Source organism: Macaca nemestrina, chromosome 15 (genome assembly GCF_043159975.1).
Source record: "Macaca nemestrina isolate mMacNem1 chromosome 15, mMacNem.hap1, whole genome shotgun sequence".
Taxonomy (NCBI): domain Eukaryota; kingdom Metazoa; phylum Chordata; class Mammalia; order Primates; family Cercopithecidae; genus Macaca; species Macaca nemestrina.
This window is the reverse complement of record NC_092139.1, coordinates 100678275-100705800: the sequence shown is the minus strand read 5'-3', so window position 1 is coordinate 100705800 and position 27526 is coordinate 100678275. Positions and strand designations below refer to the sequence as shown.

The 27526-nt window shown below is 44.9% G+C and overlaps 1 protein-coding gene across 8 annotated transcripts in view; it reads left to right on the top strand.

Moving 5' to 3' along the window:
• The window catches only part of LOC105493997 (synapsin III), a 550021-nt gene that overhangs the window by 18414 nt on the left and 504081 nt on the right, over nt 1-27526 (top strand). For 3 of the 8 annotated variants that reach the window (XM_071080478.1, XM_071080479.1, XM_011762040.2), the window contains exon 1: nt 25220-25642. The exons of 4 other annotated variants lie outside the window; for them this stretch is intronic. The gene's annotated coding sequence lies outside the window, so the exon portion shown is untranslated. Of the gene's footprint in view, nt 1-25219; nt 25643-26052; nt 26238-27526 lie in introns of those variants that run through there. One more of the 8 variants, XM_011762039.2, reaches the window with a different exon arrangement.

Sequence of the window (27526 nt, the reverse complement as noted above, 5' to 3'; positions counted from 1 at the left end):
AAAAAAAAAAAAAAAAAAAAAAAAAAGAAAGAAGGAAGGAAAGAAAGAAAGAAAGAGTTCCTAGTGCTACATGGGAGCTTTGACATTGTATTAGTCCACTGTCATGCTGCTAATAAAGTCATACTTAGGCTGGGCACGGTGACTCACGCCTGTAATCCCAGCCCTTTGGGAGGCCGAGGCAGGCAGATCATGAGGTCAGGAGATTGAGACCATCCTGGCCAACATGGTAAAAACCCATCTCTACTAAAAATACCAAAAAAATTAGCTGGGCATGGTGGTGCGTGCCTGTAATCCCAGCTACTCGGGAGGCTGAGGCAGGAGGATCGCTTGAACCAGGGAGTTGGAGGTTGCAGTGAGCCGAGATAGTGCCACTGCACTCTAGCCTGGCGACAGAGCAAGACTCTGTCTCAGGGAAAAAAAAAAAAAAAAGACATACCCAAGCCTGGGTAATTTATAAAGGAAAGAGGTTTAATTGACTCACAGTTCAGCATGGCTGGCAAGGCCTCAGGAAATTTACAATCATGGTGGAAGGGGAAGCAAGGCACCTTCTTCACAGGGCAGCAAGAGGGAGAAGTGCAAGCAGGGGAAATGACAGACGCTTATAAAACCATCAGACCTTGTCAGACTCACTCATTATCATGAGAACAGCATGGGGGAAACCACCGCCATGATTCAATTCTGTCCACCTGGTCTCTCCCTTGACACATGGGGATTATAGGGGATTACAATTCAAGATGAGATTTGGATGAGGACACACTAAGCATACCAGACATATATCAAGGAGCAACTGTAGTGTTTCAGTAGGGAACAATGTGGTTAAACTTATGTTTGAAAAAAAAATGTGACAGTCAGTGATATGGAAATGAATTTGAAGGAGAACTAATTGGATGCGTGGAGAGCCGTGGGTGCATAGTTTTGCTGTGGTCCGTGAAAGAGATGATGCATGTCTGAGCTAGGGATTGAGAGAGATTAAGGGAGGGTCAAAGCATCCCTTTCATTCGTCCACTCTCAGAATAAACTCATGTTCTCTGTTATGGGGCTGGATGGAGGTGAATTTGGTAGGATCCCTGTCCTTAAAAAGTGTATAATCAGGCTGAGGTGGGCGGATCATGCAGTCAGGCCGGGCAACAGAGCGAGACCCCGTCTCAAAAAAAAAAAAAAAAGGGTGTAATCTAAAGGCATCTAAGAAACCAGTGATAATACAAGAGATGGAGTCACTCAGTTTTTTTGATTCACAAATATCTTTTGACCATCTACTATGAGCTAACCCTTTCTGGTAGGTGCTGGATGTATGACAGTGAAAAATAAGCAAAAATCCCTGTCTTTGTGGAGGTCACATACAAGTTGGGAGGGCACAGAAGTAATACCCTACAACAGTAAATATGTAATAAGTTAGATGATAATGGGTATGACAAAGAAAATACAGGGAATGAGAGAGGGGTGTTGAGGGGAGGGCTACCATCTTTAAAAATGTGACATTTGAGGCCGGGCGCAGTGGCTTATGCCAGTAATCCCAGCACTTTGGGAAGTTGAGGTGGGCAGATCACATGAGGTCACATGAGGTCAGGAGTTCAAGACCAGCCTGGCCAACATGATGAAACTCTGTCTCTACTAAAAATACAAAAAAATTAGCCAGGTGCAGTGGCAGGTGCCTGTAATCCCAGCTACTTGGGAGGCTGAGGCAGGAGAATCGCTTGAACCCGGGAGGCGGAGGTTGCAGTGAGCCAAGATCACACCAGTGCACTCCAACCTGGGCGACAGAGTGAGACTCTGCCTCAAAAAAAAAAAAAAAAAAAAAAGGTGACATTTGAATAAAGAACTTAAGGAAGTAAGAGAATGTTATCATAAATATAAAAATATAGAGGCTAAAACACCTCCTGGAGGCATCATGGCGTAGTAGCTTTGAGCATGGGCTTTAGGGTTAAGCAGACCTAAATTTGAACGCTGGCTCCACACCGTACTGCCCAGTTGACCTTAGACATGCCTTCTCACCCCGTTGAGCGTTGATGTCATTATCTATACAATAGGATCGGTGATACCCATCTCCCAGGATTGCAGGAGCCTGGCACACAGAGTCCTCGCTAAATAGCTCATATTCAGAATGTTGAGGATGAGTCAGGTGGAGGCATCTCAAAGGCTTTATGGAGAAGGGACCCTGGGAGATGAGCCCTGGAGACTTTGAAGCAGGAATTCCTGCCCAGGGCTCTCTGCTCTGCTGTGGCAGGTTTTGTAGAACAGAGTGCCAGGGACTTGGAGCAGAGAGACAGAAACCCCAGAACAGCCCCAGGGCTTCTACCCACAGCTCAGTGATCCTTAGGCCAGGGTTTCATAGAGCACTACCTCAGCTAATCATGGCACAGTTTAGGAGTGCAAGAGCTGCTCAGTTCTAACCTGACTCTTACTCAAGATTTCCAACCTGACTCTTCTGTAATATTGGATGACTGGCTGCCTTGGGTTGGGTGGCAGGGGCTCCAGGATCGTTGGATTTCTCCTTCCACTCCTGGCTGCCTCTTTAATAAAGTAGGCTGCAGCAGCACGCTGGGGATGGGGCAGTCATGGGTCCTGATGTCATGCCCAGTTCTGTGGCCCTAGAGGTTCTCTTGAAGGCCCCAGAGCTTGCTTTTCTGCAGTTCTGAGGATTGTGTCCCTAAGCAGGTCCAGACCCTGGGGGAAAGGATGTAAGAAGTGCTCAATTGGAGCTCACAGTGGAGGTTAAGAGAGCGTGGGTGGGCTGGAAGGCAAGTTGGCTTTCCTTCAGCCGCTCAACCAGCCAGTGCTGCAGGGATGACTGTTTTCTGCAGAGCTGGAGGAGGCAGCGCGGCGGCAGTCATCCCCATCCTGGCTGTGAAAAATCTCTTCCTTGCCTGCAAGTGACAGCAGCTAGGGATCTTTTGGTGGAAAGCTGCCGCCAGGATGTGAAGACTCTGCTTCCCTCTGCCTGTGGTGCACCATCACCCTTAGGGATCCTGGTGCCTGGCCTAAGGGGGTGTTACTGCTGCTTGGCAAAACCCAGCCACTTCCCAGGGCTCAGGAAGCAGCTTTTGGTGGGGAGCCTGGGAGGCGGCAGCCCCTGATGAGAAAGGGAGCCCGCAGGGCACTGGATTCCCTGGGTATTCTTTTAATCTAGTTCTTGTTTCTTGTTTCATTTTCTGGATCTTTTGTTTGTATTCCTTTTTTTTTTTTTTTAATTTTTTTACTTCATTCATTCTTATTATTTTATTCATTCACTGCATTTTTCTTCTTTACTTCCATCCTAATTTTTATCTTTCTTTCTTTTTCTCTTTCTTCTCCTTTTCTTTCCTGACTTTCATCTACTTATTTGTTAATTCAGTATCAATCCATCTAGCATTTTCTCAGCCTCTTGCTAAGAGCTGGAGGTGCAGGTAACACCTTCCTTTCCCTCTGGAGGAGCTCAGACGCTGTGGGAATGTGGGGAGAGAAACAGGCAAGCAGGCAGGACTAGTACTTAAGAGCCTGCTAGTTCTAGACGCTGGAGTCCCACCAGCGGCTTCCTCACTGGGCTACCTTGGGCAAGTTACTGAACCTTTCTGAGCCTCAGATGCTTCAGTATAAAATCAGGATAACAGGAGCTGCTTCACTGGATTGCTAGAAGTGCTAGAGAGAGTGCAGGGAAACTGCCTAGTCAAGTGCCTGGCATGTAGCAAGAGTGCAACAGACTGATTAATATCGTTTGACAAACACTATTAGAAATCAGGATAAAGGAAAATAGAGAAATAAAATACTTTTCTGGATCTGGTTCTTGCTCTTGAAAATGAGAATCAAGGTAGGCACCTGAGTTCTTCAGGACTGAGCCCCTCAATTTCAAATGAGGAAAGAAGAGAAGCCCAGTGGTAGGTTGTATGGGGAGAAAGGAGCTCAGACTTTGAAGCCAAAACATCTGGGCCCAGTTCTATGGCCGTGGCAAGTGGGCAAGTAACGCCACCTTTCTGAGCCTTAGTTTTCTCCATACGTGAAGCAGAGATAATAACAAAGGATTGACATACATGCGAGAAAAAAAAATACACTTTTTCTGCTATTTGTCTTAGGTGCATTGTCCAAGGCCCTGTAAATTAAACTAATGAAAGATTAACAAGAGAAAAACAAACAGAAGTTTATGAGGTGCATATACTTAATTTATTAAGTGCAGCTGTGCATACACGTGGACGTGCTTGGAGTTCAGTAACTCAAAGGGGTGATTAGAACTTGGGCTTGGCTGGGCATGGTGGCTCATGCCTATAATCCCAGAACTTTGGGAGGCCAAGGCGGGTGGATCACCTGAGGTCAGGAGTTCGAGACCAGCCTGACCAACATGGAGAAACCCCATCTCTACTAAAAATACAAAATTAGTCAGGCGTAGTGGTGCATACCTGTAATCCCAGCTACTCAGGAGGCTGAGGCAGGAGAATCAGTTGAACCTGGGAGGCGGAGGTTGTGGTGAGCCGAGATTGCGTCATTGCACTCCAGCCTGGGCAACAAGAGTGAAAACTCTGCCTCAAAAAAAAAAAAAAACAAAAAAAACAAAAAAACAAACTTTATAGCATTTAAAAAAAAAAAAAAAAAAGCATTTTTAGAGAAGGGACAAGACAAAGGAAAAGGATTTTGAATTTCCAGGGCAGCAAATTGTGGAAAATAAATATACGGGGAAAGTGATAGAAGCCAGTAAAGTTCGTTATATAGATGCCCCTGGTGCCTTGGGCTGATGAGGGTTTAAAGTTATCAGTGATTAATTTCTATCCTTTCTGCTGGAGGTTTGGGGGATAAGCTTTGCAAATTTCTGTCCTGCTTTTAGGCAAACACAGGGAGGGCAGAGAGCTTTTCTTATATCTGCTTCTTCTCAACTGCCTTCAGCTCAAAATAATCCTTATGCCAAAGTGGTATATTTTGGGATAGCGTATTCTGGTCCCCTATGACAACTGAAATGAGTGACTGAGGCATAAGCCTCAATCATTGAGGTTTATGAAGGCAGCTTCAGGGCACGTCTGGGAAAAACATAAGCCACAGACACATCTGAGGCTGCTTTTCCAAAGAGGTTTTCCGGAAATTTAGTCTTTATACATTTTCTTAAACAGGAGGAAGGCATGTAGGAAGAGGGGCAGGTAGGCGGTAAGGCAAATGGTTATACTCCCATGGGACTTTCCTTAGTGCCCTGTAAATCTCCATTTTACATAAGATAAGGTGAATGATGAAGAGAAAAAAGGAGAAAAGGAAGAGTGAGTTATGGATGTCTCTGGGTGGATGGAGAGTGAGTCTTGACTTTGTCCTGGACCTGGGAAGATAAACTTATCGTCAACATTATTAGCTTATCATAATGTAGAATCAGAGTTAGACTTAGGCTGGTGCTGTGGCTCATGCCTGTAATCCCAACACTTTGGGAGACAGAAGACAGGAGGATCACTTGAGGCCGGGAGTTCGAGATCAGCCTAGGCAACATATCAAGACCCCTGTCTCTACAATAAAAAATAAAAAAAATTATCTGGGCCTGGTAGTACGTGTCTATAGTTCTGGCTATTCAGGATGCTGATGTGGGAGGATCACTTGACCCCAGGAGTATGAGTCTGCAGTCAGCTGTGACCGTGCCATTGCACTCCAGCCTGGGTGACAGAGCAAGACCATGTCTCAAATAAAAATAAAGACCTTGATTTAGCTCGTGGACCTAAAGTTGCATTTGGCATGTCCTTGTTTAGGGGAGGCCAGCCAAGGTCACTTATGGATGATCTTTGGGGGCAATCCTTTGCAGATGCCTGAGGCCTTCCACCTTTCCATGGGGACCTGGCTGATGCATGATGTTAGTAACAGCTATTCATTTGGAAGAGGGTGTTGCAATGACTCAGCTGCTGTGCTTAACTGACCCTTTTGCATAAGAAGTTTGCTGGGGGGGTCCCGAGATTTTTAATTTTTCTTTCCACCTACAACTGTTAGGATTAATTGGTTTAATATATGAACAAAGCTTAAAATAGTACCTAGCACCTAGGAAACATCATATGAATAGCTGCTATTATTATCATTATAATTATTAGTATGATCATCATCATTATTATTGTTACTATCACATAGCAAGTCAGTGCCGGTGACCGCCCAGCTTCCTTTAGTGACAATATGCCCACGCTGCTCCCTTCCTTCAGCAGTAAAGCTGCCTGTGCCTAGCCTACAAATGGGGAACGTGTCCCCATACTTGCCACTGAGCCTGCTGTTGATGGAATTTTCTGAGCCTGTGACCAGATTCAGCTCTCCAAGGTGAAGGGCACTGCAGTGGCTGCCACAGAGTCCTGCCCAGAAGGCATCAGGTATCAAAGAGAACTCTATTGATCTTGGCACCAGGAGAGGAGACAAAAGGGCCGGGCAGTAGACCAGGATATCATAGTGGTTGAAGGGCTGCATCTTGAGATAGACTAGATGGATCCAGAGGCAACATACCTGGTGCATGATGTTCTGCAAGTTGCTGAAGCCCCCTGAGCTTCGGTTTCCTCATCTGTAAAATGGGGTTAAAAATAGTTTTTGCTTTATGGGGTTGTGTGGGGAATAATGATATGGTGCTTGTAATTAGCTCAGTGCTTGAGTAAACAGCCACATGATGGTTGTTCTTAATATTTAGTTATTTAGGAGAAAAATGCTCCCCATCTGGAGAGAGGGTGAAGTGAGTGGCTAGAAAGTAGTACACACTGGCTGGGCGCGGTGGCTCATGCCTGTAATCCCAGCACTTTGGGAGGCGGAGGTGGGCGGATCACGAGGTCAGGAGTTTAAGACTAACCTGGCCAACATGGTGAAACCCCATCTCTCTAAAATACAAAAATTAGCTGGGGGTGTGGTGGCGGGCACCTGTAATCCCAGCTACTCAGGAGGCTGAGGCAGGAGAATTGCTTGAACCCAGGAGGCAGAGGTTGCAGTGAGTCAAGATCGTGCCACTGCACTCCAGCCCAGATAACAGAGCAAGACTCTGTCTCAAAAAAAAAAAAAAAGCCGGGCGCGGTGGCTCACGCCTGTAATCCCAGCACTTTGGGAGGCCGAGGCGGGCGGATCACAAGGTCAGGAGATTGAGACCACGGTGAAACCCCGTCTCTACTAAAAATACAAAAAATTAGCCGGGCGCGGTGGCGGGCGCCTGTAGTCCCAGCTACTCAGGAGGCTGAGGCAGGAGAATGGCGTAAACCCAGGAGGCGGAGCTTGCAGTGAGCCGAGATCGCGCCACTGCACTCCAGCCTGGGCGACACAGCGAGACTCCGTCTCAAAAAAAAAAAAAAAAAAAAGAAAAGAAAAGAAAGAAAGAAAGAAAGTAGTACACACTGATATCTTGAGAATCTTGTCTTTTAATTGTGATTTTGTTTTTTTTTTTTTGAGACAGAGTCTTGCTCTGTCACCTAGGCTGGAGAGCAGTGGCACAATCTCGACTCACTGCAACCTCTGCCTCCTGGGTTCAAGCGATTCTCTTGCCTCAGCCTCCCGAGTAGCTGGGATTACAAGTGTGCACCATCACACCCGGCTAATTTTTGTATTTTTAGTAGAGATGGGGGTTTCATTGTGTTGGCCAGGCTGATGTTGAATTCCTGACCTCAGGTGATCCACCTGCCTCAGCCTCCCATAGTGCTGGGATTACAGGCATGAACCACCATGCCCGGCTAATTGTGATGGTTTTTGATTGTGATAATTGTACCTTGGAGATCTGTGTTGTGGCTTTGACCTTGCGTCTGCTTGGCTGAGTGACCTTGGACAAGTCCGTTCCCTCGTCTGCGCCTAGTCTCCCCCTCGGCCAATCAGGGTTGCAGAAGCTGGAGCAGGTGTGCCGCAGGGCGCAGTGCTGTTATTCCACGGGAATCTTTCTCCCAGAAACTGTGTTTCTGCCAGCCCAGAGCCCATGACCTCCTGGAGACCCAGAGTCCCCCAAGACATTTGCCCCTTGTGAGTTCTGTGTGCAGGCCCTGGGTGAGGCACCAAGACTAGGGGGCTGAGTGAGAAGGCTCCCAGACCATTCCATGGGGGGAGTCTGACAGGAAATAGAGCGCTTCTTGCTAAACAGAAAATACCATGGGATAACAGAAGAAGTGCGTAGTTAAGGCTGAGAGGTGTTGGGGGTTACAATAGAACTCTGAGGAGGTGACATTGGGGATGGGTCCTGAATGACAAGGAGGGAGCAAGGAAAGAACATTCCAGGCAGGGGAACGGCTGGTACAAAGGCCTGTGAGCAGGAAAACCAAGCTCTGTAACATATTTTAAAGAAGTTTATTCTGGGCTGGGTCTAGTGGCTCACACCTGTAATCTCAGCACTTTGGGAGGCTGAGGTGGGTGGATCACCTGAAGTCAGGAGTTCGAGATCAGCCTGACCAACATGGTGAAAGCTGGTCAACATGGTGAAACTCCGTCTCTGCTAAAAATACAAAAAATTAGCTGGGCATGGTGGCAGGCACCTGTAGTCCCAGCTACTTGGGAGGCAGAGGTTGCAGTGAGCTGAGGTTGCACCATTGCTCTCCGGCCTGAGCAACAAGTGCGAAACTCCATCTCAAAAAAAAAAAAAAAAAAAAAAAAAAAAAAGTTTATTCTGAGCACACATGGGTGACCATGGCCTAGAGAGTAGTCGAGGGGCCCTGAGAACGTGTGCCTAAGGCCATCAGGTTACAGTTTGGTTTCATACATTTCATGGAAACAGGAACTATAAGTAAAATCATAAATCAACACATTGGCTCAGCACAAAAAAGCAGGGCATCTTGAAGCTGGGGTGGGTGATGTTGGGGTGCTTACAAGTCGTAGGTAGGTTTTAGGGATTCTTTAGTTGGCAATTGGTTGAAAGAGTCCAGCTTTGTCTAAAGGCTTAAAGGAATGCCTCAGTAAAGATACCAGAGTCAGGTTGGAAAGTAAGCCACCTTATATGGGATGAATTAAAAAAAAAATTAAAAGGATGTTATGGTTTGTAGGGCATGACTTAATGTTTGTCTTGCATGGCCTCAGGTCTTGTTTATAATTTGGTAGCTTATTGTCACAAAGACTAACATTTTGTTACTCTAATGATCTTTTTTTTTTTTTTTTTTCACTTTTTATTTTTGAGATGGAGTCTTGCTCTGTCATCCAGGCTGGAGTGCAGTGGCGCGATCTCAGCTTACTGCAACCTTCGTCTCCCAGGTTCAAGCAATTCTCCTGCCTCAGCCTCCCAAGTAGCTGAGATTATAGGCACCCACCACCACACCCAGCTAATTTTTGTATTTTTAGTAGAGACAGGATTTCACCATGTTGGCCAGGCTGGTCTTGAACTCCTCACCTCATGTGATCCACCTGCCTCACCCTCCCTAAGTGCTGGGATTACAGGTGTGAGCCACCATGCCCGGCATTTTTTTTTTTTTTTTTAAGATGGAGCCTCGCTCTGTCCCCCAGGCTGGAGTATAGAGGTGCAGTCTCAGGTCACTGCAACAACTACCTCTCAGGTTCAAGCAGTTCTCCTGCCTCAGCCTCCTGAGTAGCTGGGACTATAGGCACCCACCATCACACTCTGCTAATTTTAGTATTTTTAGTAGAGATGGCGTTTCGCCATGTTCGCCAGGCTGGTCTCGAACTCCTGACCTCAGGTGATCCATCTGCCTCGAGCCTCCCAAAGTGTTGGAATTACAGGTGTGAGCCACCATGCCTGACCAGTGATGTCTTTTTCAACATTAATGTTGGTCAATTGTGCCTAAACTCCAAAATGGAGGGCGTAGAATGGGGCATGTCTGGCCTGCCTTCCCATCACAGCCAGGAATTCAGTTTTTCAGGTTTTTCTGGGGTCCTCTTGGCCAAGAAAGGATCCAACCAGTTGGTTGGGGGCTTAGGATTTTATTTTTAGTTTACAGACCTGAGAAGGGCATGGGGGACAGGGGCGCTGGGGGAATGGGGTTGGCTTATTTGAGAAGATGAAGGACAGCTCGGATGTGGAAAATGAGAAGGGGAAGAGGGCCCTCAGGCTATGAAGGAAGCTTGAATTACCCAAAGGACAGGGGGACACAGAAGGATTAGAAGGGGGCAGCTGCCTGTGAAGAGTAAACAGGGAGAACCTGTGCGGAGGTGGGAAGCCAGAGGAGAGCTGCCTTCGTCCAGTGGAGAGATGTCCGTGGCTTGGCTCCCAGTGATAACCATGGAGTTGAAAGGACATGGATTCTGGGGCTGTTTTAAAGTGAAGGGTTGGTGGTGGTAGGGGTCTGGGAGGTGAGAGGAAGGGAGGAATCCTAGAAGACTCCCACATTTCTAGTTTGAACACTTAGTGGGGTCATTTCCTGAGATGAGGAGGGTGGGAGAGGAGCAGTTTGCAATGGGGGTGGCAGGAACCCAGGAGTTCTGTCTTGGACGTGATGAGTTTCAGACACCTATTCACTTTGCTTTCTCTGCTTTCCAGAGGGAACGCGCCAAATTACTCAGTAGGGCAGCACTCAGCCGCCAGAAGTACCGCCCAGCTGGCCATCTGCCCTGCCTTAGGCAGGGGGCCGTGGGCAACTGAAGGTGGTAAGATTGAGTGCTGCCGCATCCACAGCTGGCGCTCAGCAGGGTGTGTTCTCTGTGCCGGGGTCTCTCTGTCTCTATCTCTGTTTCTCTACATCTCTGTCTCTGTTTGTCTCTATCTCTCTGTGTCTGTCTATGTATATCTGTCTCTCTGTCTCTGTACCTCTATATATCTTTGTCTCCATCTCTGTCTCTCTGTGTCTATTTGTCTCTGTGTCTCTCTGTCTCCGTCACTATCTGTCTCTCTGGGCTTCAATGTTCCCATCTGCAAGGGAGAGTAATACCAGTACACCTACCTCCTAAGGCTGGAGGGAGGATGGTATGAGTTCAGGGGTCGGAGCAGTGCCTGACACAGCTGTAATTATTGTATACAAGTTGAGTGACCATAAGTAAGTTATTTATCATCTTTAGGGTGGGGCATGGTGGCTCACACCTATAATGCCAGAGCTTTGGGAGGTTGAGGTGGGAGGATCACTTGAGGCCAGGAGTTCCAGACCAGCCTGGGCAACATAGCAAGACCTTGTCTCTACAAAAATAAAAATTAACATAAAAAATCTTGGAGGTGGTGGCCTGTACTTGTAGTCCTGGCTACTTGGTAGGCTAAGGCAGGAGGATTGCTTAAGCCAAGAAGTTTGAGGTTAGAGTGAGCTGTGATTGTGCCACGGCACTCCAGCCGGGGCAACAAAGTGAGACCCTGTCTCTTAACAAAAATGTCATCTTTGGACCTCAGTGTCCTCATCAGTAAAATGAGGTGATAGTACTTTCTGACTTCCTGACCAGGGTTGTTGTGAGATTTGGGGATCATCTAGGAACTGTCTGAGCAGTGCCTGATTCTTAAAAGGGGCTCAGTTGATGGTAGCAACCCCACTGCCACCAGCACCACCATTACCATCATGGTTCTTATTATACTTCCTAGTGGGCTCTGCCAGCCCCTCCTTGCTGCTTACTCCCTTCCTCAGCCCAGCAAGCATCATGGATCATCCAGCCTGGAGACTGGAAATTACAGGCTATAAATCTGGGCCATGGTTGCCCTGGAAAGATGATCTGCCTTTTGCTGGGCAGCAGCAATTCAAATGCTTTGCTGGCTGTGCAGGCAGCTGCTTCCTCAGCCTTCCCCTAAGCCACATGAAAGGCCAGCAGCACGGCCTTCTCTGAAGCTGGTGCGCATTAGCATTCCCCACAGATGGCTTCAGGGCTAGGCGCTGAGAAGGAAGGAGCTATGTTAAATCCGGGGAAATGCTGAGGTCGTCCAACTCTCTGCTCCCTCCACTTATGTGGAATTGGATTTCCACTCGTGCTCCTCACTGATGATGAGACTGGAGCCAGCATGCTGGAGGGGAAAGGGCAGACTGTGGGAACCACAGGCTGGGATTCCTCTCTGCTCTGTCCTTGTCTGTTTCTGATCTGGAAGGCAACATTCTGTAATTAAAACTGGACCCAGGACCCAGACTACCTGGATTTGAATGCCAGCTCCACCACTGAACCAGACACAGCCTTGGGGAAGATGCTTCATCTCCCTGTGCCTCAGCCTTCACGTCTGTTAGATGCAAAGAGTGTTGATAAGCCTTTGTAGTCATACATCTCATAAGGTTGTTATGAGGATGCAATGAACCAATGTTCAATAAAACTCACCTCTCTTTGCTCAGCTCTTTGTCTCTTCGTTATGAAATGATGTTGTTGAACTGGATCCTCTGAAGATTCTAGTTGAGAATTTTAGGCACAACAATTTGTGAAGTGAGCTCTGCTTTTGCCACTGACCTACTGTTTGATCTTGGATGAGGAACTTAACCCAACTGAAGTTTTCTTTCTTTTTTTCTTTTTCTTTCTTTTTTTTTTTTTTTTTTTTTTTTTTGTTTTTTGAGACAGAGTCTCACTCTGTCACCCAGGCTGGAGTGCAGTGGCGCAATCTCGGCTCACTGCAACCTCCACCTCCTGGGTTCAAGCGATTCTCATGCCTCAGCCTCTGGAGTAGCTGGGATTACAGGCGTCTGCCACCATGCCAGTCCAATTTTTGTATTTTTAGCAGAGACGGGGTTTCACCATGTTGGCCAGGCTGGTCTCGAACTCCTGACCTCAGGTGATCTGCCTGCCTTGGCCTCCCAAAGTGCTGTGATTACAGGTGTAAGCCACCGCACCCTGCCTGAAGTTTTCAATTTATTTGTTTAAAGGAAATGATACCTACATGACAGATTCTGGTTAATATCTGAATTAGAATATATACGTCATATATATATATGAGTATGTAGATAGATATATATCAGAGTGTTTGGCACTTTATAGGTCCTCAGTAAATGACAGCAATGAATTTGACATTGGAAACACTATAGAGGGAAGTTCTATATTGAGTAAGAAATCACATCAACTCTCAAGTCTGTTTCAGATTCAAATTTAGTTCCTGAAAAAGCAGCTCTGATTTAATGGAGAAATGGAAGATATAGAACCAAGAAGGAGGAAAATAAAGAAGAGAGGCAGGAGGGAAGAAGGAAAGAAAATAAAGAAGGGAAGAAGGAAAGAAAGATGGAGTTCCCAGGAACGAGCCTCCTGTGAAGTGCCCTTTTCTAATGGGATAAAAGCAGAAAAGATGAAGTTTGTGCAGTATACAGTCGCCAGGTTTTCTCAACAAAATCAGGATACCAATGCTTTCTGGGTTTTCTTTGTCAGGGATTGAGGGAGCATTTTCAGCCCTGATTCTGGAAATGGCTAGGGTGTGGGTTCCCAACCAGGTCGATGAGCTTGGCAGCCATAGCTCTGGGAACTCTGGATGCTCTCTTAGGAGTTGGGGGTTTGGTCCTCCCAGGGGCAACAGGATCCCAGTCAAGGAGTGAGATTCAAGGCAGAGCCTAGACCCTGGGACTCACTGGATTACTGGGAACTGGCTTCACTGAGAGCCCAACTGGTCAAAGAAAAAGGAGGAACCCAGGCTAAGGTCAGCTGTTGGTTCACTCAGATATTTTATTTTTCGGGTAGTATTTTGACCTGAAGATAATGCAACAGCCCAGGGTACCATTGGACACCAAGCTCTGAGTCTGACTGGCAGAAAAGGTGATCTGGAGCACTCCAGGAGCTTTAGCCCTGGTGGTTGATTTTGGAAAAGTGATTTGATCATCAGCCCTTTCAGACAGGGCCACAGAGAGTATCAATCAGAATTTTCCCAGAAAATGGAGAAAACCTCCATTTATTCTGTTATTAACTAAGGGCCTACAAGGGGTTATGGGTTCAAAGCTGAAATACAGATACACCGTCAGCAAGCCTGAGACCTGAACCAATGTTCACTATCAGGAGTTACTATAATAAACAACACAGACCCCCGAAGGCATGAATGAAAGGCATTTGTTTTGCTCATGTGCCTTCAGGTTGGCTGGGAGTTGACTCTTCTTGGCTGGGCTCTGTATGCAGCCATCTAGCTAGTTCTAAGGTGCATCTCGAGTCCAGGTCTCCTCTCACTTGGATCCGTGGGACAGCCAGGACATGCTCTTCTCATGGCAGTGACAGAGGTGCAAGAGGGCAAGTAGACACATGAGATGTCTCTTTAGTCCATGGTTCAAAACTGGTCACTATCAAGGCTCCCGTGATTAATCAAAACTGGTCACATGACTACCCAAAGTCAGTGGGCAGGAGAGTCACTCAGCTTCTACTGAGAGAACTGAAAACTCACTTGGCAAACTGTGTAGACCTTGGGCGGGGGGGGGGGCCGATGAAGAATTGTGGCTAATAATTCAAACTGTAAATTGCCCTCCCCAACATAAGCATATTTATAAATCATGAATACTGAGAAAGTAGTCATGCAGATACCAGGATGAAATCTTTTTTTTTTTTTTTTCCAGACGGAGTCTTGCTCTGTCACCCAGGCTGTCACCTAGTGGCGTGATCTCAGCTCACTGCAGCCTCCACCTCCTGGGTTCAAGTGATTCTCCTGCCTCAGCCTCCTGAGTAGCTAGGATTATAGGCGCCTGCCACCACGCCCAGCTAATTTTTGTATTTTTAGTAGAGACCGGGTTTCTTTTTTCTTTTTCTTTTTTTTTTTGGAGACGGAGTCTTGCACTGTCACCCAGGCTGGAGTGCAGTGGCGTAAGCTCGGCTCACTGCAACCTCCACCTCTCGGGTTCAAGCAAGTCTTCTGCCTCAGCCTCCCGAGTAGCTGGGACTACAGGTGTGCGCCACCATGCCTGGCTAATTTTTGTATTTTTAGTAGAGATGGGGTTTTACCATATTGGCCAGGCTGGTCTTGAGCTCCTGACTTCATGATAAACCGGTCTTGGCCTCCCAGAGTGCTGGGATTACAGGCGTGAGCCACTGTGCCTGGCAGTAGAGACCAGGTTTCACCATGCTGGCCAGGCTGGTCTCGAACTCCTGACCTAGTGATATGCCTGCCTCGGCCTTCCAAAGTGTTGGGATTACAGGCATAACCACGCCCGGTGAAATCATTTTTGTCAGACTCAAGACAAAATGGGGCCAGGAAGGAGAGGAGACTCACATGTCTGAGATGAGAACTGTTTTCAAGGACTTTCTAAAATCACTTTCATGTCCTTCATGCATCTCTTGCTTTGATAAATCACTAGACATTCTTTAGGACTGCAGTAATTCAGATAAGATGTTCTCAGAAGAACGCTTGCCCAGTAACGGCATCTCCCCACAATGAACTAACAACAGCCTCTGGAACCAATGAACTGTCTTTCTAAGCAGCTTATGTAAATCTCTCATTGCTATAAAAGCTCCCCTTTATCCTTCTCTCATCGAGTGCACTGGTGGCTTGTCATTTCATGCATTCCGGATTGTAATCTTTGTTGTATTCCAGGGCAAACCCAACATAGCTAGAGAGACTTTTCTCTAGTGTCTTTTTATTTTTAAGATTGACAATACTTTACCAATATATGGTGTCCAGAAAATGTACATGCCAAAAAGAAATTTAAGGGTGAGATCAAAGATTGGAATGAAAGTGCTAAGCATTTTCGCCTGTACTCCAATGTATCATCTTGGAAATCCCTAGGGGACAAGTGTCCCATTTTGGAGATCAAGACCAGCTGCAGTGAATCCTTTGGGTCATTTAGAGAGCTTGATCACATGCAGATTCCAGGCTACTACTTTTCCACCTTGTGGAATCAGAGCCTCTGGAGATGAAGCCTGGGAATCTGTATTGGTTAGAAAGCTCCCCAGATGATATGGGTGCATATTAGAGTTTGATACTTATAAATCAAAAAAGCTATCACTCTGTGATGGAAAGAAGCTCAAGAGTGGCCTCTAAGAACACTGGAATTCCACTCCACCATACCCAGCCTGGAGGGTGCTGGTGGGTGGTCAGGAAAGCCATTCTGAATGATTGATACAGGAGTTCAGTTCTGAGAAATAACAAGACCTAGTCATGCCACAAAAGAGGAGGAGGCTGTGCCCGGCAGACATTGCTGCCTGTGGGAAGAGCTTTCATTGAGAGAGCGCCTTCCTTGCTCAGGGAACGTATGGTATGTGTCCACACTCAGGAGAGGATCTAGCCGAGAGGGGCCAGCATTCTAGATGATCACCAAGGCGGACACCTCTCCAGCTTCAGTTTGGAACCAAAAAATCCAGAAATAATATTGTGAAATAGACTAGAATATATATATGATTTGATTTTAGAGTAGGTGAGTATTGCTAAAAATCATTGAAATTTATTTTGAAGGGTTCATCTTGAGCAGCAATCACAGAGGGGCCAAGGTGACACTTGAGCTCCAGACCTCAGCTTATCAAGGGCTTCCATTTGGGTTTTGTTTGTGTGTGTGTTTGTTTGTTTGAGACAGCATTTCACTGTGACCCAGAGTGTCTAGAATCATGCAGATTGTGCAGAGACACAATCATGGCTCACTGTAGCCTCGACCTCCCAGGCTCAAGTGATCCTCCCACCTCAGCCTCCTGAGTTGCTGAGACCACAGGCATGTGTCACCACCCCTGGCAAATTTTTTGATTTTTTTTGTAAAGACAGTGTATTAGTCCGTTCTCATGCTGCTAACGAAGATATACTTGAAACTGTGTAATTTATAAAGGAAAGGGGTTTAATGAACTTCCAGTTCCACATGGCTGGGGAGGCCTCACAATAGTGGTGGAAGGTGAAAGAAAAGCAAAGGTACGTCTTACATAGCGGCAGGCAAGAAAGTGTGTGCAAGGGAACTCCCCTTTTATAAAACCATCATATCTCATGAGACTTATTCACTGTCACAAGAACAGCATGGGAAAGACCTGCCCCCATGATTCAGTTACCTCCCACTGGCTCCCTCCCATGACACATGGGGATTTTTACAATTCAAGGTAAGATTTGGGTGGGGACACAGAGCCAAACCATATCAGGCAGGGTCTCCCTGTGTTTCCCAAGCTGGTCTCGAACTCCTGGACTCAAGCAATCCTCCTGCCTTGGCCTCTCAAAGTGCTGGGATTACAGGCATGAGCCACCATGCCTGGCCACTTAGATTTTTGACATGACCTTCAGATGAGGGTCCTGATAAGCTAGAGGCAATCCAGCATGATTGTTAGATAATTCAAAACTTGGGCCCCAGGCCTGGCTAGTGCTGCCTGTAGGGCTCTATAAATTCTGTTTGTAAATAAATCCTGTGAATATTTTTTGGGAAATTCAGTTATTATGACCTTATAATCTTAGGAGATTAAATGCTTTAATTTGCTAAATGTAAGTGTTCATTTACATGAAAATTTTTTTTGGACCTTGTTTTGGCATTTCTCTATTTGAATATATTTCAATTGTGTGAGTGGTTGCAAATAAATGGAAGAATCTCATCTCCTCTTTTGACTTCGAGGAGACCCTCTCCCACAAAATTTCCTGACACCCTGGGGTGTTCTCCAACCAGAGGAGGGAGTTGTTTGTGCAGGAGGCTCACTCACCTACAAATCCTGTTTCCAAAGCCCAAATTCTTCTTGTCTGGGGACCCACGGTGTCCCACTCATGAGAACAATGTTGCCACCCACAGGAGATCAAGGCCTGTGTGGGTGGATTTGAACTCATCAAAGACAGTGCAATGTTTTCATGTTGATATGGCTGGAAAAGAGCTTTGGGGACAAAAGGGCCAGCAGGTCTGTGTGTGAGAAAGGAGCAGGACGGAGCTGCTTCCTCAGCAGGTGCATGTTGGACCTGCTTTTCGGGAAGTTAAGCATCTCTTAGCTTTGCAGCTGGAGTGACACAGTCTACGGGGTTCTCAGCCTCTCCCTAGACTTCACTGCCTATGCTCATTAATACATTGATGAAGCCCAGGTTATGTTGTCTCCATGAATTTTTAAATTTTCTGCTTGTGCAGAGGGGATTTTAGCATTTCAGGATTAATTACCCAAATACTGATTCCTAATAGGGAAGTAAAAAAATTGTTTTAGCCCTAATCGAGTGGAGAATTTATGAGCCGTGTTGTGTTTACATGGGGGACAGGGGGAATCAGATAGTCCTTTGCATTATTCCAATTTTCATTCAACTTACGTTTATGTGTCAGGCACTGTGACAGCTGCTTTCTTTTGTATAACCACAGATTTAATATTCCCAAACAACAAGTGAAGATAGTTTAACTTCATCCTTGTTGTTTTAAACAGGTTTACTTAAGAAATATATATTGAACCTCTACTATGTGCTAGGCACTGTTCTAGATGCTTAGAATACATCAGTGGACAAATCAGACAATAGTCTCTCTCCCTGGGGAGCTTACATTCTATGAAAGGGAACAGAAAATGAACAATAAGCAAAAAAATAGGTTACAATATATAGTTTATAGAAGATGGTGCATGCTATGGAAAAAAAGAACAAGTAGGATCCAAAGTACCAGACAGTGGCAGTCAGAGGGGAGGCCTCACCGAGAATGTGACATTTCAGCAGGACCTGAGGGAGAGGTGGGTGGGCCATGCATGTGTCTGTAGAAAGAGAGTTCCAGATGAAGGAACAACCAGTGCAAAGGCAACTTTTGTGCAGGAAGTTCAATCACTGGAATTCATCTTCTTTCTTTGTTATCTAAGAAATGTGCCAGGCTTTGAATATTTCCTATCTAATGGAAATATTCAAGGAGAGCCAGGTGTTAGGCTGTGAAACACTATGTCATCAAGATTAAAAAGCTTGATGTGGGGGGGGGGGGCGGTGATGGAACTCTTCCATATCTTGGTAGTGGTGGTTCCATGAATGTGCTAAAATTCATAGAACTATACACCCCAAAAGTCGATTTTATTCTATGTTAACTTAAAAAATAAACATTTGGAAAAGCATTTTAGTGCATTTTATTTTGGTCTGCTCAAAGACCTGTGAATTAGGAAGGGCAGGGTATTGGTATCCCCACTTTGCAGATGAAGAACCTGTGGCGTACATGTCACTGAGCTGCAAGAGGCAGAGGTGAGGCTCAAAGTCAGATCCATGCCAAAGCTCATTCTCATATAAATACTGCACCTGCCATGTTGCCTTCCAAACTAACCACACGGTCAGACTTTCTGGCAATGGGAAACACATTGTCTAAAAAGAAATCGGAATAATAATAGCAGCTGACACAGATTGTTTACTATGTGCCAAGCACTGTTCTAGATACTTTGCGTATATTAAGTTGCAGGAACTCTATGAGGCATGTACTATTATACCCATTTTGCAGATAAGAAAACTGAGGCACAGAGAGGCTAAGTAACTTTCCCAAGGCTTTGTAGGTGGTAGGTAGCAGAGTTGGGATTGGAACCCAAGCAATCTGGTCCCAGGATCCATGAGCTTAACCTTCAAGCTTACTGGCTCTGTCTACCTCTGTCCAGCACCAGAGTGCTGAGGCCGTTGTGGTCCTTAGCCTGGGTTTGGGAGGGGGCTTGCACTTGAAGAGTCCATTTTATACAGGATTTGTTTTCAAAGTGGTATAGGTTGGGATTTTTAGGCCTTTTGTATGACCCAATCTTGCAGAAGAAATTTCTCCCATTTTGCCTGTCATGGTGCCCGAAGTACCATCATTAGAGTCACCTCATTGAATCTTAAAGACTGAGCAAAAAGACTGCTTTCAGGCCTTATACCTTATACCATTGGAAGAATCATTTTAATAGCGTGATTGTATTGAGGTGCTGGTACTCTGGGCTGGGCATCTGGCCTGTCCTCCTCTTCAGATATCCTCTCTTATTCTTAAATACCCCATCTCCTATGTCCTGAGGCTTCTCTGCATTAGAGGCTCCAATGACAAGGTCCTGCCAAGAGAAGTGATCTTAGGGGTGAGGTATTGAGAAGAGGAAGAAGTGAGGAAGATGGGTTTTGAAAGAGGTACATGATGCAGAAAATAAACCTCACCACTTTCTCCATTTTCCTAAGATTGGATCTATGTGAACAAACATGTTTCCATGGTTAACTATTCAACTGAATACTTCTCCTCTGGAAGAATTAAACCTGAAGGTGTTTGGTTAAGTGCTTTGGGGCTTCTGTGTGACTGTGGGGCCTCTGTGTTCACGGAGTCTCTAAGCATTAATGACTCTGTGATGGCTGAAGTCAGGAATAACAATTGTGCATCCTGATGATATTGTAAAGATACCACTACTTAAAACAATGTTTCATTACTATTATTTGTATAATCATTCATTATTTCAAAAGCACTTCTGTGCATTCTTTCATCTGATTTTCCCAATAGCTTCATGTGGATTGGTAAGAATAAGCAGTGGGGCTGGGCATGGTGGCTCATGCCTACAATCCAAGCACTTGAACTCAGGAGTTGAAGACCAGCCTGGGAAACATGGTGAAACCCCTCCTCTACAAAAAATAAAAACATTAGCTCGGGGTGGTGGCATGTGCCTGTAGTCCCAGCTACTTGGGAGGCTGTGGGCGGTAGGATGCCTTGAGCCCAGGAGCCAGAGGTTGCAGTGAGCCAAGATCGCGCCACTGCACTCCAGCCTAGACTCAGTCTCAAAAACAAAAGGAAAACAAAAAACAAACAACAACAAGAAAATCAGTTGTAATAAATAAATAACAGTAGTTTTAGCCCTCATCGAGTGGAGAATTTATGAGCCGTGTTGTGTTTACATGGGGGACGGGGAATCGGGGACAGGGGGAATCAGGGACAGCATCTCGTTCAGTGTTCACATCAATTTGTAAAGTAGCCATTATTTGTTATTCCTGTTTTATAGATGAGGAAACTGAGGCACAGAGGTTGAATAAGCCACTCCAAACTCTCACAGATATTACATGAGTAAGGGGCAGAGCTGGGATTGGAACCAGAGTCTGTCTGCCTTTGAAACCTGTGTTCCCAGCTACAGGTTTCATGGCCTCTCTAGGTATCTAGACAGTGAAGGAAAAAGGAAACAAGATGCAGTATTCCAGGCAGAGGGGAAAGTATATACAAAGGATATGGACTATTGGAAGAGCATGACTCATTAGAAGAGTTTCATCTTGCATGACCAAAGTAGCAAGGAAAACATTGAAGAAGATGGCAATGATTAAGGTCTTTCTGGGTTAGGGTGTGTCCTTTATCCTAGGGATATGTGGAAAGTCATGAGGAGGCTTCCTCTGGTTAGGGCTGTAGTTTGGAAAGCTCTCTTCTCTCTGCTCTGTGGAAAGTTGACTGAATGAATGAGCTTAGAGGGAGGGAGCTGATTAGGAGGCTGTTGTAATAGGCAAGGGGAGAGAGAGAGCTTTAGCAGCATGTGAACCAAGTCTATGGTAGGAATGATGGAAAGGAGGGGATGATGCTGAAGATGTTTGTGGAGACAGAGATGACAGGACTTGGAGACTGAGTGGCTGAAACTCACCAGGGTTAAGGCAGGATTAATTAAGGAGGAGCAAAGTGTGAGACTTGGGTTCACAGGGTTCCAGAAATGGGGAACTCAGCTGCATAAACTCATCTGAGGGTGAGCAAGGAAACAAGTTTGGGGTGTCGATGAGGCACCCAGGCAGACATGTCCACTCTCCTGTCCAGGCTGATCAGTGGCTCATCTCTTCTCAAAGTAGCTGTTGCCACTGTGGGGCAGCTCTCATTCCTCCTGCTTTGATGCAAAACCTGTCCTTACGATTTTCACCTTACTTCTGGCTCTGGCTTCACCACCAAGTATGGAAAGTCTTTCATACTTTCTTTAACCTTTCCTAATGAAGTTTTCCTTCATGTCACAGCCTCCAAGAAGTAAGCTTGCAAAGTTGCCTTATAAAGTCTTTTTTTCTGTCTGGTATGGTCACTCCTGCCCTCTAGTGGCTAGTGCTAGGGCAGCACGGGGCTGGGTACCCAGCAGGCCTACTGGGTTCTATCCCAGCCTGTCTTCCTGCCCATCTTTTCCTAGACCTTCACCAGAATCCCTCTCATCCGCACCTTGTCTTGCCATCAGATTAAGTTTGGCATTGAAGTGATATCCTGTGTCCTATCCTAATGATTCAAGAGGAAAAGACCTTGAAAATTACATAACCCAGCTCCCCACTTTCACACCTGTGGACCAAAATAACTACAACGGCCTTCTAACCTGTCTGGCTCCTTTCATAGACACATCCTCTAGGTCTATTTCTACACAGTGGCCAGGTAGACCAGATATCCCTCTTGTCTCTAACCCTCCAATGGCTTACTTTCACAATTGGCTTCAAATCAAAATTGTTTTCAACATGGCCCTTCATGATCTGACCCCTCTCTGCTTTTCTAAACATTCTCTTACAAGAATCTTGTTCTAACTTCCTGATGGAGCTGGCCATCCTTCTGTTCTTCAAATGTGCCTTGCTTTTTCCTACCTTAGTGCCTTTGCTTATATACCTCTCTCTCCCCATCCTTTATGTTTCAGCCTAAAGATCACTCCTGAAAGAAGTAAAATTGTCTCTGTTTGCTGATGACATGATCTGAAATATAGAAAATCCTAAAGAGTCTACAAAAAAACCTGTTAGAACCAATAAACAAATTCAGTGAAGTTGCAGGGGACGAAATCAACATGCAAAAATCAGTAGCATTTTTTTACACTAACAACAAACTAACTGCTAAGGAACTTAAGAAATCAATTTCATTCACAATAGCACCAAAAAATGAAATGCTTAGGAGTAAATTTTACCAAGGAGGTGAAAGATCTTCATACTGGAAACTACAAAACATTGGTGAAAGAAATTGTAAGTGACACAAATAAATGGAAAGGTATCCCGTGTTCATGGATTGGAAGAATTATATGTCCGTACTACCCAAAATGATCTGCAGATTCAATGCAATCCCTATCAAAATTCCAATGTTACTTTTCATGGAAATAAAAAAAATCCTAAAATTTGTATAGAACCACAAAAGAATCTGAATAGTCAAAGCAATCTTGAGAAAAAAGAAGAAAGCTGGAGGCACTTGAAATCTATTACAAAGCTATAGTAATCAAAACAACATGGTACTGACAAGGACACAATGACTGATAGAACAGCAAAGAGATCCCAGAAATAAACTCACACACTCAATTGAAATAAACTCAATTGAAATTTGACTAAGGTGACTAAGGTGACAAGAACACGCAATGGAGACAAGACAGTCTCTTCATAAGTGATGTTGGGAAAATTGAATATCCATAGGCAGAGTGAAGTTGGACCCTTATCTCACATCATACAAAAAAAAATCAACTCAAAATGGATAAAGACTTAAATATAATACCTGAAACTATAAAACTACTAAAAGAAAACAAAGGGGGAAAGTTCCATGACATTGGTCTGGGCAATTATTTCTTGGACATTGTCCAAGTGTTTCCAAAAGCACAGGCAACAAAAGCAAAAATAAACAAGTGGAATTGCATCAAACTAAAAAGTTTCCGCACAGCAAAGCAGCAATAAATAAAGATGCAACCCAGAGACTGGGAGAAAACATTTGCAAACCATACATCTGATAAGGGGCTAATATCCAAAATATATAAGGAATTCAAACAACTCTATAACAAGAAAACAAATAACCCAGTCAAAAAATGGGCAAGGAAACCAAATAGACATTTCTCAAAAGAAGACATACAAGTGGCTAACAGATACATAAAAAAATGCTCATTATTACTAATCATCAGGGAAAAGCAAATTAAAACCATAATGAGAACTCACCTCACACCTGGTAGAATGGCTATTATCAGAAAGATGTTAGATACAAGTGTTGGAGACAGCGTAAAGAAAAGGGAAAACTTGTGCACCATGGGTGGGAATGTAAATTTTTTTGTCTTTAGGATAAAATAATAGAATAACATTATTTACTTCCTTTTATCAAAGAAGTTAATTGATATGCAATAGGAGACTTGGTTTCAGGACCAAAGGTAGCAGCAGCAACATTAATAATGGAAATAATTGAATGGTTATGTGTGTAATGCCTGTCACCAGCAGGCTATTTCAAGCTCAGCAGTAATGACTCCATACATATTATTATTTCTATAACTACATTTAAATCATTACCAGGAACTGCTTGTTTTATAGTGAACCTTGAATATGTGCTGTTAATGTACCAAATTGGGGGAAAAAATAAGGGATTAATTTCAAAAGTTCAAAGAAACAAGTATGTAAGAAATTATTTTGCCTATTAAATGTTTAGTAAATGGCATTCTCTTGTCAGTAAAATGGAGAAATAAGCTAAAAATAATTGGCTAAGTCCTATTAAGTTATAGGATTAAATGTATTATATTTTCATTCAAAATTGGATGCTCATTAATTTATAATCGGTAGTATAGCTAAATTGCTATCTTTGTATAAAAATTGAGCATAAAGTTCCTGATAAATCTCTCAGTAAGAACAGAAGTTGAAACCTATTTAGTTCAGCAGGGCAGCTCAAGGATTTATTTACACAACATGTATATCTTCCCATTTTAAGTTAGAATTATTTTACAATATCTGGTATACATAAACAGCTGGCCCTGGTTGTCAGCTACATTAAAGTAGTAATGATCAATTAGTTTTGTTGGTATCTGAATAATAGCGTTGTTTCATAGCTTTGTATTTCCTAATGAAGTCTAAGGCTTCTAGCTTTCATTACCAATTCGCCCTGTGCAGTAAGTTCTTTGCTCTTCTCTGGATTCTTCATGTCTTTGTTTTCAAGGAAAATGTTCTTCAAACGCCTTTAAAAATCGCATGGTCCTTTTGGATAGTCTCGTCCAAGATACAGCAGATTTTTTTTTTTTTTTTTTTTGAGACGGAGTCTCACTCTGTCGCCCAGGCTGGAGGGCAGTGGCCGGATCTCGGCTCACTGCAAGCTCCGCCTCCCGGGTTTACGCCATTCTCCTGCCACAGCCTCCCGAGTAGCTGGGACTCCAGGCGCCCGCCACCTTGCCCGGCTAGTTTTTTGTATATTTTAGTAGAGACGGGGTTTCACCGTGTTAGCCAGGATGGTCTCGATCTCCTGACCTCGTGATCCGCCCGTCTCGGCCTCCCAAAGTGCTGGGATTACAGGCTTGAGCTACCGCGCCTGGCCTTTTTTTTTTTTTTGAGAGAGCGTCTTGCTCTGCGCCCAGGCTGGAGTGCAGCGGCGCCATCTCAGCTCACTGCAACCTCCGCCTCCCGGGTTCACGCCACTCTCCTGCCTCAGCCTCCCGAGTAGCTCGGAGTACAGGCGCCCACCAGCAGGCCCGGCTAATTTTTTTTGTATTTTTAGTGGAGACAGGGTTTCATCAAGATACAGCAGATTTTTATAAAGATTTAATACTTCTCCTCTGAAAGAGTTGGCCATTTTCATTTATCATGTAAATTATCCACCTTTATGCATAACGTACTTTGCCTCCAGACCCCAGGATCCCGGAAACGGAACAAAACTCCGCGGCGGCGGCACTCACGCACTTTCCGGCACGCCGGAGCCCGGAGCCGTAAAAGCCTCGACCGTTTCTATGACTCTGTCCGTGGACTGCGAAGCTGGCGTTTTTGAGACGGAGTTACGCTCTTCTTACCCAGGCTGGAGTGCAGTGGTGCGGTCTCAGCTCACTGCAACCTCCGCCTCCTGGGTTCAAGCGATTCTCCTGCCTCAGCCTCCCGAGTCGCTGGGACTACAGGCACGTGCCACCACGCCTGGCTAATTTTATATTTTTAGTAGAGACGGAGTTTCTCCATGTTGGTCAGGCTGCTCTGGAACTCCGGCCCTCAGGTGATCCGCCCACCTCGGCCCCCTAAAGTGCTGGGATTACAGGCGTGAGCCACCCCGTAAAAAAAGTGCTGGGATTACAGGCGTGAGCCACCGCGTCTGGCGGGAATGTAAATTAATATGGCCATTACGGAAAATGGTATGGAAGGTCCTCAGAAAACTAAAAATAGAACTACCATGTGATCCAGCCATCCCACTTCCAGGTATGTATTCAAATAAATTGAAATCAATATATCAGAGATATCTGCACTTCCATATTCATTGCAGCATTATACCCAGTAGCAAAGATATGGAACCAGACTAGGTGCCCATCATCAGATGAATGGATAAAGTAAATGTGGTATATATACACGCCATGGAATACTATTCAGCCTTAAAAGGAGGGGGAAGCTAGGGCCCAGTGGCTTATGCCTGTAATCCCAGCACTTTGGGGTTCAAAGCAGGAGAATTGCTTGAGGCCAGGAGCTCGAGACCAGCCTAGGCAACATAGCACCTCCCCCTCCCCGAATTCTTTTTTTTTTTTTTAAACTAGCTGGTTATCTTAGTACACGTCTGTAGTCGCAGCTACCCTGGAGGCTGAGGTGGGAGGGTCATTTAATCATGGGAGGTTGAGGTTGCAGTGAGCTATGATCGCACCACTGCACTGCAGCCTGGGCAACAGAGTGATACCCTATCTCAAACACACAAAAAAAGGAGGGGAAAATTCTGTTACTTGCTACAACATGGGTGAACTTGAAGAACATTATGCTGCGTGAGATAAGCCAGGGACAAAAAGACAAATACCACATGATCTCACTTGTAAGTGGCATCTAAAACCATTAAACTCATAGAAGTTGAGAGTAGAATAGTGGTTGCCTAAGGCTGGAGAGGGGGCTGAATGGGGAAAGGGGACATGTCGGTCAGAGAGTACAAAGTTTCAGTTACGAGAGATGAGCTCTTGTGATCTTTTGCACAGAATAATGCGTTGTAAATAATGCATTGTAAATAATGCATTGTATATTTCAAAATTGCTAAAAGAGTAGATTTTAAATGTTTTTTTCCACAGAAAATGATAAGTATGTGAGATGATAGATTTGTTGATTAGCTTGACTTAATCATTCCACAATGTAAACATAGCAAAACATTACAGAAATATATATAATTATTGCTTGTCAATTTAAAGTGAAATTTTTAAAAGTAACCTTCTCAGAGAGGTCTTCCCTAACCATCCTCTCTGCAGAAGTCCTGCCCCAGGTGAATTTTGATGACCACACTCTGTGTATTCCTTATGTGCACTTACCCCAAACCATAAATGTTTGTTTGCATGTTCACGATTGGCCTTCCTTTGCCAGCCTATAAGTTCTACTGGGGCCCCTAGTGGGCAGCAGTTACCCGAGAAGCCTTTGACTAACATTGGAGTAGGTTAAAAGATTACAAGAGGTGATGGTTTTCAAAATCAGGGAATTCCTACCAATGAAAGGTTGACCAGAGTTCCTGAAGAAAGAATTGTTAAATAAACGCTGAAGATCCCGTCAACCCTAACATTTTGTTAACTTTTCTGTCTGGTATTTGAAAAATGTAAGAGGCTCAGTTCCAGTAATGATTCCGTAGCCTGTGTTGGACTAAACCTCTCACAGATGATAATGATGAACTTTGGACAAAATATTTCAAACGATTTGAGGTTGTTGGAGAAAAACAAAAAAATAGGATGTGGACAGGATTTGACCCTTGAGGGAAGGAAACCACACCCACTTAGTGAAATATACATTTAGGTGGCTCTTCCCAGGCCACTTGGCATGGAGCAGCTGGAACTAAAGTGGAGAACTGCAGCTTTGCTGGTTTGACAAATCAGTGGTCAGAGTATAAGCTTACAGAGTGGCTGGAAAATGAGGACATCGAAAGAGATGCCCCAGGTCCATGTGCCCACTAGGATCAACTGACGCTTCTGTTGAACCTTTGGTGGGTCTATCTGTCTCTCAGCCCACATCTGCTTTTCATTCCTGCCCACAGTTGTTGAGCATGGATGGAAGCACTGCCTAATAAACTTCCTGCTTGCAAGTGACCAAGGGACTGTCAGCTACCTGGGGAATTGGACTTGAAAACAATCT